This window comes from Zootermopsis nevadensis, unplaced genomic scaffold, assembly GCF_977971745.1.
Source record: "Zootermopsis nevadensis isolate Lab colony 2312 unplaced genomic scaffold, Znev_1.0 Znev_ptg000021l, whole genome shotgun sequence".
NCBI classification, from domain to species: Eukaryota; Metazoa; Arthropoda; class Insecta; order Blattodea; family Termopsidae; genus Zootermopsis; species Zootermopsis nevadensis.
The window spans coordinates 4374093-4383105 of NW_028259153.1; the positions used below are offsets into that span (position 1 = coordinate 4374093).

General features: G+C 37.3%; 1 long non-coding RNA gene across 1 annotated transcript; it reads right to left on the reverse strand.

Annotated features, from left to right (window-relative positions):
* Nucleotides 1–1956: 1956 nt before the first annotated feature.
* LOC110836092 (uncharacterized) lies at nt 1957–8443 on the reverse strand. The gene is made up of 3 exons (XR_002545164.2): nt 8199–8443; nt 4553–4690; nt 1957–3363 (listed from the first exon to the last, which is right to left on the reverse strand). It is a non-coding gene; the product is annotated as an uncharacterized LOC110836092 (long non-coding RNA).
* Between the last annotated feature and the right edge of the window lie 570 nt (nt 8444–9013).

The following is a 9013-nucleotide window of genomic DNA, read 5'->3' on the forward strand; positions in this document are numbered from 1 at the left end:
AATTCATCTACCACTGCCCCAATACGCATACAGTAGCCCTGACTATTATCATACCCTCCAAACTAAGTTAGGGGCTTAACCAGCGCTTGGCTGGTCTTGGAGTTAAGATAGTTTACAGTTATAATGATCATTATTTCATCACAACTGATTGCCATCTGACCTCTTCTCTTATATCAGTAGCTATAATGGTACCAGCCTTTAACACTTTTAATAAGGATGGTAACAAAGCAGGAGAGAGTAGTATTCCAGTCACCATAGGATGATGCCTAGCCAACCAGAAAATGAAGTCTCCTAGACCAAGTTTCACGCCACCTGCAAAAATGCACAGTGTAACTAATTCCCTAATTTGTTTGAATATGACTATTTTACTAAAAATAATGTTTACTGCATTTCTGTGTTCGATCCCAGCTTCACAAGAATATCCATCTGACTACCGTACCTTTCAAAGAGCATTATGTGAATTTTTTTTTTTAAATATCCCAATGTTTTAAGGTAACTCAAATCTTTATATTCAGGAGTGACTATAATTATTATAATTCACAAATAATTATACTCATATTGACTAAATTCAAAACTGCAGGCTTTGAATTATATAATCTCAGGCCTTAGAACAACTTGCATGATTCATGTATGCTCAACAATCAACAAGGGTCTCTCAAACATGTCAAAATTAGCAGGCTCATGTCTCTGAAAATACCTAAATGACTAAACCTCCTATATTAAATATTTATATATAAATATATATTTGTATATTGAGGTTTTCATGGCAGTGAGTCTGAAGATTGCTGTCTTCTGGGTTGTTGCGCCATGTAGATGATCGCCCTAATGATGGAGGCAGCATGGACCTCTGAAACGGTGGACATCGACCAGACTACACAGCGCAACAACCCAGAAGACAGACATCTTCATACTCTGATGACGGAGGCAGTATGACCTCTGAAACGTTGGTTAACATCGACCAGACTACACAGCGCAACAACCCAGAAGACAGCAATCTTCAAATATATATTTAAAATAAAATGGACCATACTGCTACACAGTTGTATAAAATTTCACAACAATTTTCTGCATTCTACCACGAGTATAATTTGTTCCTTCCTTTGAAATTAAAAATATCAGCCATCTTATATACTACATTATTTCAATGTCTTTATCATTCATATTACAAAAACTTATCTAAAAGCTCCCTAATAGTAGCAACATTTGTTAAAATATTAAAGTCTTTTTATTTAACTTCAATGGAGTATGTTTATAGGGTTATGCCCCAATTTACACTACTTTGTTCAGTCAGTGGTACAAAAAATGACTTTACCACATTTAAATTTGATGACATGTTTATTTTTCATACAAGATACTTTAATTCTACAAGTTACACTGCAACATGATAGTGTCTAATGCTTGTTTAAGTTGTACGTCACACACATGAAAATTTGTAATTATACTCGCATGAATATATAAGTGCAGGAAATTTTTTTTCATTTTGTTCTTGTGCAGTTTCTACCAAGGTACGCAACGGACCTTTAGGTGTCAACGCTGCCACGAAATCTGTACAATAAAAAAGTGTTGAAATGATTCAGTTAGGAATCACAGAACAGTCTTTGTTTACAAAGAGAATCCAATTTTAAATGACTGATTAATTCTTACACTGTGAAGTGATACTGTCCAAGTACCGGAAATGGGAGATAATCATGAATGGTACTAGTAAAGTAAAGTTTGTCCCACTATACGCCATGTAGGCGTTTGGGGTGAGTGGAGGTATAGCTCCTCTCTTCCTTGACCCCGGCACTAGATGGGGGTGAGTGGTCAGCATTACGCCCCGGCCGGCTTTACCCCCGGGAAAGGACCCCGGTACCCATTGTAGAGGAGGCTGGGTGGGCCCCAGATCCGGTCTGGACGCAGAGGCTAGAGGAAAAATCCTCTGCCCCCGTCGGGGATCGAATCCCGGTCGTCCAGCCCGTAGCCAGTCACTATACTGACTGAGCTATCCCGGCTCATAATCATGAATGGTAGTAAGGTAAAATACATAATGACATGTTATATTTTAAAGTGCTGTATGTACCACCCAGATGGCAACTTCCACAACCAGCCAAAGTAATTAGCTAGCAATTTACTTAATATCTGTGAAGACTATGAAAGATATCACAATGGATATTAGGAAAACAGGAGTCGGAGGTGTGGACTGGATTCATCTGGCTCAGAAGAGGGACCAGTGGTGGGCACTTGTGAACATGGCAATGAAGCTTCAGCTTCATTTCTTGAATAGCTGAGTGTACTATGAACTTATCAAGGATGACTGCTCCATGGAGGTGGTTAGTTCAGAGGGCTGTTGAAAATTTAATCTTGTTCTAGCATTTACTGCATGGAACTAAACTTAAAATTACACAGTCACAGTCGTAGGGGCAGAGTCTGAGTTAGGAATGAAGTACTACCACCACACAAAAATGCATACAGAATTTCTGGTTAGAAAACCTGAAAAGCAGCACCTGACTGACTGAATGTATCCCTGTACTCTGTGAAGATGGGAGGCAGATAAAACTAGCTTAGGTTTATGTAAAATAGTTGACTGCTAGAAAGTGTGCTGTAATTTTGCGTCCAGATATTAAATACTCCGTGGTGCAGCCATTCCTGAGATGTTGACAGTACATAACTCAAGAAAGTCAAGATATTTGCTATTTTGACGGAAAATGAAGATTGAGAACCATGCTCACAGTAGTCCACCACTGTACCAAATCCTCAGCCAATTCACACTGTTTCTCTGTGCAATCCAATCTAATGTTATCCTCTTATCTGTGCCTATGTCTTTCCATTGCACTCTTCTCTAAAAACTTTCAAATTAAAATTTTGTACACTCCTATCATCTTTCCTGTGAGTGCTATATGGTCCTAACATCTCATTCCCTTGATTTAATTGCTATAACATCATCAGGATAAGCGTACAAATCATAAATCTCATTCTGTATGATTTTCCTGTTACTATTTTCTTTGTTCCAAATATCACCTTTAGGACCATGTTCTGAAACAAGCTTAATGGGTAAGTTATCTCAAATATATAACTTGTGGCAGTGGTCACTTGTATTTAATGCAATACACTGCATTTTGAGTGGCAACTCATTATACAGCCACCAAGTATTTGATGTAATTTGTAATGTTATATTACCCCAAACAGAGATGACTCCTAGTACAACCCAAGTGGTCCATTCAAACAATGGTAAGGTTGTGAAACAATACCACACCCCACGTCAGGAGTCCTGGACGCTCGTCTGGGACTTCTAAAATACCAGCTCTCTTGAAGGCACTTCAACTCGCATGTGGATGTCGGCTATCAGAGTTATGCCCTCGCTTTTACTGCAGGAGTGTGGATAATCTAATCACATTGTGGGATAATTATCTTAATATGCATGGCATAACGTTAAAAAACAGTACAAATATGTTCCTTGATTCCTGTGTAATACATGGTTTTGAAGAAAAATTAGTTGCGTAAGTTGAAACAAACAAATTCCTTGGCTTACAAGTCGACAATGACTTAAATTGGAAGAAACATTGAGATATTATTCCCAAATTAAGCTCTGCATGCTTTACCATGAGAACAGTCTTACCACTCATGACAATAGATACTTTAAAGCTAATTACTTTACTTTTACTTCCACTCTGTATTGTCATATGGATTAATCTTTTGGGGAAATTCAACAGACAGTAAAGTTTTTTACATGCAAAAGAAAATAATTAGAATAATGGCAGGTGTCAAAAGCACGGTTTCTTGTAGAAAATTATTTCGTAAATTTAATATACTTCCACTTGCAAGTGAATTTATACTCTGCTTGCTATCATCTGTGGTGGAAAAATTGGATAAATTTAAAAGAAATACGGATGTGCATAATTTAAATACAAGACGTAAACATGATCTATATGTGCCAAATGCTAACTTTACTAAATATCAGAAAGGAGTGTACTACACAGGTATCAAGTTATTTAATAATCTTCCACCAACAATTAAAAGTTTAAATTATGATATAAAGGTATTCAAGCCTGCATTGAAAAATTACCTCTTCACTCTCTCTTTCTATTCTGTAGATGATTTCATCTCTGCTGAAAATTTTTAAGCTTTATATGTATCTATAATCTGTATGTAAAGCAAGTTTTGTGTTTCTATTTAAAATTCTGAGGTTTATGTATATTGTATGAAATGATATGATCTACATCCTTTGGGTGAGTCCTAAGAAGGATCTATGGAATGTAAATAAACTCTACTGTACAGCCTTAATTTTCTTGCATAAGATAAATTGTTATTGACAAACATTTTTAGATGAATGCAGATAAATCTTAAGATTGGAGGTGTGTTTAAAGAGAGAACAGTCGGGTTACTGGTTTTTAAGATTATCATCATAGTGAACAGTAACAATTATAATTTTCACTTGCCCCTAGCATCTCCAATACTACACTGAGGATAACTTCAATATTTAACAAATTGAGCTGCAAAGTTTCAAAAGAAGGGAATTTCTATCTGTAAGACGTCTCTGTCTGAATGTATCGGCTGCTAAAGACCGGTGCCTCACCTTTTCAAATATGACGTCGGTGACACCCTTCAGGCGATCGCTGCTGTCAATTGGCAGAGCCTGGACCTGGGAAACAAGTCTGTCAAACTTCTAAGGCGTGCGTTTGTTGAGCACACTGCAAACCTTCTGGAACAGCTCCTGCAACATCGAGTTTGCTGTCATCATCTGACAGAACACAGACACAGAAATGAAGCGAAACACGTTTTACTTCCTTAAAGCCTTCATAGAGATGATTAAAACCTAGAGCCATTTGCTCTGCATGCGCCATCCAGCTGCTTTTTGTCTGCACAGAAGAAGTCTGTTGTTATGAGAAGCCAATGTCTATTGAAAAATATTATTACAATGCATTCTCATTCTATGCAATTAAACACCTGGAAAGGTAAACATTTCTTTTAAAATCAAACAGCAAGCAAAAGAAAGTTTATTTTACATTACTTCAATTTCTGAGTATATTATTTTGTACTAAAACAGTATATTTACCTTACTATCATTTTCCACTCGATTCACAAAAAGAATATATTTATCCTGGTTTAATAATTTTTCAAAATGAATTACTTTGAAAGTGATGGTGAATGCATTTGGGGAACCAAAGGGGTAATATGTGGTCTCGAGGGTACATATCCTGCTGACAGATACGTACTATTAAAAACTCGGGGGAAATGTCATTCATTCCTACAAAGTCCGATGCGTGCATGTTCCAAGTCAGGACTCCTGGGGCAATATTTTTGTGACTAAGTCTTGCAAGGGGAAACAAGTGAGTTTCTGACGCTTTCAAATTGGGACCAGCCCTGACAGAAAATCATCAGGACTGCTGACGGTTGGGCGTGAGACTGACGATCTTACTCTGTAAAAAAGGATTTGTTTCAAAACTTCTAGCTAAGCCTCGGAGGTGAAAGATTGAAGAGGCCAGGGTTCAACTTTGAACTGTAGCGCCAAGAAGAAGTGAATGCATTTGAGCAAAAGTGGAATTTATATGGTGTGTTGGTATGGAACAAAAATGGCATCTACATAATGATGGCAGTGATGATGTACCTCTGAAATGTTTTAACTTTCACCAGAACCATCGCTGCCATGAGAACCTCCACGCCTCTAAGTTGTTTAGATAGCTAAGTGGGTAATTTACTATTATTTACTCAGGATGTGACAATATATGATTTGAAACATACAGAGTGCAGTTACAATTGACAATGCAGGAGTTACGTAGCTGGAAAATATAGTTTTGGTATGTCATGTTTGTTCAGATTTCTATTAGATTAATTGCAAATCAAAATGCACATGCCACATGAAGCAAAGAATGCTAACACATATCACATCGTCCTTTTCACATGACTGGTCAGTAGTTGGAGAAAGGATATTCAACCCACCGTTGAAAATCAGTTGGTTGCAGGGGGAAAAGAAAAACAGTTGAATAATGCTAGACAAACAGATCCAAAGAGTAGAACCAACAGAAAAGTGGAGGAAAACATGTTGTTCTTGAAAACTTATTTGTATACTTGTCAAGGAAAGAAAAATACATTTATAATATATACTGATAATTTTAAAAGAAATTTTGGTTGTCCCTAGAAATTCATAAGATGCTACGTATTTCACTTTGACGTACTGAATTTCAAATTCGCCTCCGGCGCTGTGTGCAATATAGAATTCTGTTGTAAGATGGCGCTCATAACATGGCGCGACTTATTCTGCCATCTACAGAAAGATACGTGAACTGTGTAGTAGTAATGTTGTATCAGTCTGTGGCGGATTCTCATGGCAGATTTTCGAAGTTCGCAATAGTATGCAGAGACTGTCGATGGTTGTGTTAGCTGTAACAAGGTAACTTTTTCTCACCTTTTAATTATTCTCACTCTAAAAAGGGATTATTTCCTTAAAGAACAAAAACAAGTTGATCTTTTCAAGAGTGAAGAAGACTTGTATTGTTTGCGGTACGGGTCGAATTCTTAAATATTATTTGGACGAGCTTCAGCCTACATAGTATTTTGTAATCCGAAACATAACCTCTAAACACACTATTTCAATTTCCCCACCTCTTACACAAACTTAGCTAAAGTTGAGAATTTTGTAGATTTCATTACAGGGCATTACTGTAGGTATCCCGAAGGGTCCATTATGTAGGTGGTGACATCCACCAATCGCCTACGCTATACTGACCATGACCAAGGGACAAGAGGACAATTTGGTAATAACAATACATGTAGCCCTCGATTTGCGCCGATTCAGAATTACGCCGATTTTGAAACCAGAAAGTCAAAAAGTGAAAAAAACATATATTTTACTATTATTTATAAAATTTTGCAATGTTTCTCGTGCTGATTCTTATACTAAATCGTAATTCTTACATCGCTTATTTTGAATAAAAATTATAAATACAGTCAACTCTGCAATTACGTAAGTTTCGTTAACGCGAATTTGCTCCAATGAGATCCTGGAGCTTTAAACTTTCTAAGGACTAGTTTAATCTCTGCGGAGGTACCGGGGTTATTTTTACTACGCGATTTTCTATAGGTCGGCGTCTTACATGAATGCAATTATCGCATAACAGCAGAGATGACTGTACACATCAATCACATGAAAGAATCGCGAGGACCAGCGAATTGCCGATTGTAATTGTATAAAATCTATTTTTTAAATTCCCTTTATTTTATTTACGTTATTTCAGAGCTTTAAATGTAATGTCATCATATTACTCGTCAATATTTGGGTGCTGGGAACGCGTGTCATTGAATTCCCATTTGATTTACATTATAAAAGAGTTCCAATTTACGCCGATCCCGTTTACGCCGGTTCGTCCAGGAACACGTCCCCGGCGTAAATCGAGGGCTACCTGTAATAGGGTTACGAGGGGTAACAAATTGTATAAAAGATTTTTTGATGAGTGGAGTCTTAAGATAAATATGCCTACAAGACCATATTTATAATATAATAATAATATATAATAATATTATTTAAGAAGAGAGGGAAATTGAGGGGACGTTAATTGATCGGAGAGGAGATGGGCGTGGTATTGGATAGATGGTCAAATGGGAGACAGAGAGAAATGTTAGTAATTAGGAGGAAATCAGTCGTAGTTTTAGAGAAATTGAACTAATTATGACAGGGGTGGAAATTCGGGGGATGACGTTGGCTGGAAAGAAATATGGAAGTCCATGAGTTATTTTGCAAAAGAGTAATGTGGATGCCACGGAGTGTGTGCGAGATATCTGGGGAGAACAAATAGAAAGTAGAAAGTAGCAGAGAGAGTGCTTGGATACTGGCAACGATTGTGGGAAATAAGCTTGTTGGGCGATGTATTAAAACGACAAAGTTTAGAGAAAGGTTAAATGAAATAAAACAGGAATTGGAAAGACTGGGTATGGGGCATGTGTGGAGAAATGGAAAAGAGAATGATATAAAGGCATTTAAAGAATTAAAAAAACGTGTGTGGATACAGAAAACGGAAACAAATATGTGAGAAAAAGAATAACTGGTATTTTAGGACGAATTGAAGAATGGATGCGAAAAGTAATACACAGGAGTGTGTACCGAGGAGGCTAAAAAGAGATATAAGATGGTCGAAAGTGGGTGTCTTGAAATTGACAGGTGTTTGAGGAAATATAGGAAAGGTATGTTCACTTACAAGAACTAACTTCTAAAACAGGGCTCTTACCAGTTCTCTGTTGTCGTTCTCCCAGTAAACGCTGTTTTGATCGCGATAAAATTCTCTCTGTGACACAGTATTTGTTGTCATGCGTTGCGTTCTTGACAGCTACCGGACTCCGCGTAGAGAATTCTTCCTTGAATGGGCGTATGTCCCACTACAGTGGACTATTTATTTATTAAAACAAACTTCGAACTCATACAGAACTTGTAGTGACCTCCGTCGACGAAGGAACAGGGCAGAAGAGAGGCCATGACTGCCGTACCAACATTATACACCGAACAGAAGCCAAGGTTACGGTCTTACCAACATGAAAACATCGATCATTAGCTAAGGTTACAGTCCTGCCAACATGAACACAGAACAAGCCTCGTAATCGTAGCAATCCTTTTAGTGTGATGTTAGTGCGAACTAGACTCCGTTGTATTTATGTGGCAGTGTAGCCTAGCGAGCGCGGGGTGAACAGCACGCTGACGAAACTCGAATGTGGTGTTGTGGATGGTTACCAGAATCTCGGAGGAATGTGTCACCCCTACTTATGCGACTAAGTAAAAATATTTTGGATAAATTTGTTCTCATTTTATATCCATTTACATTTAGTACGAAAGACTGTATTCTACTTGTGACGTGTTACGAATGAATGAATGAATTTAATGACTATAATTTATTTTGGAGTACAAATAACATTTTAAAAATGCTGATTATTGTCATAATTGAAATATTTAATGCTTTTAATTTCATATTTTCATTCCAGTAGTTTTACCTAAATTTCAGCCTGAAACAAATTACCCGAAAACTTAATTATCCCCGTAACGCCTACATAG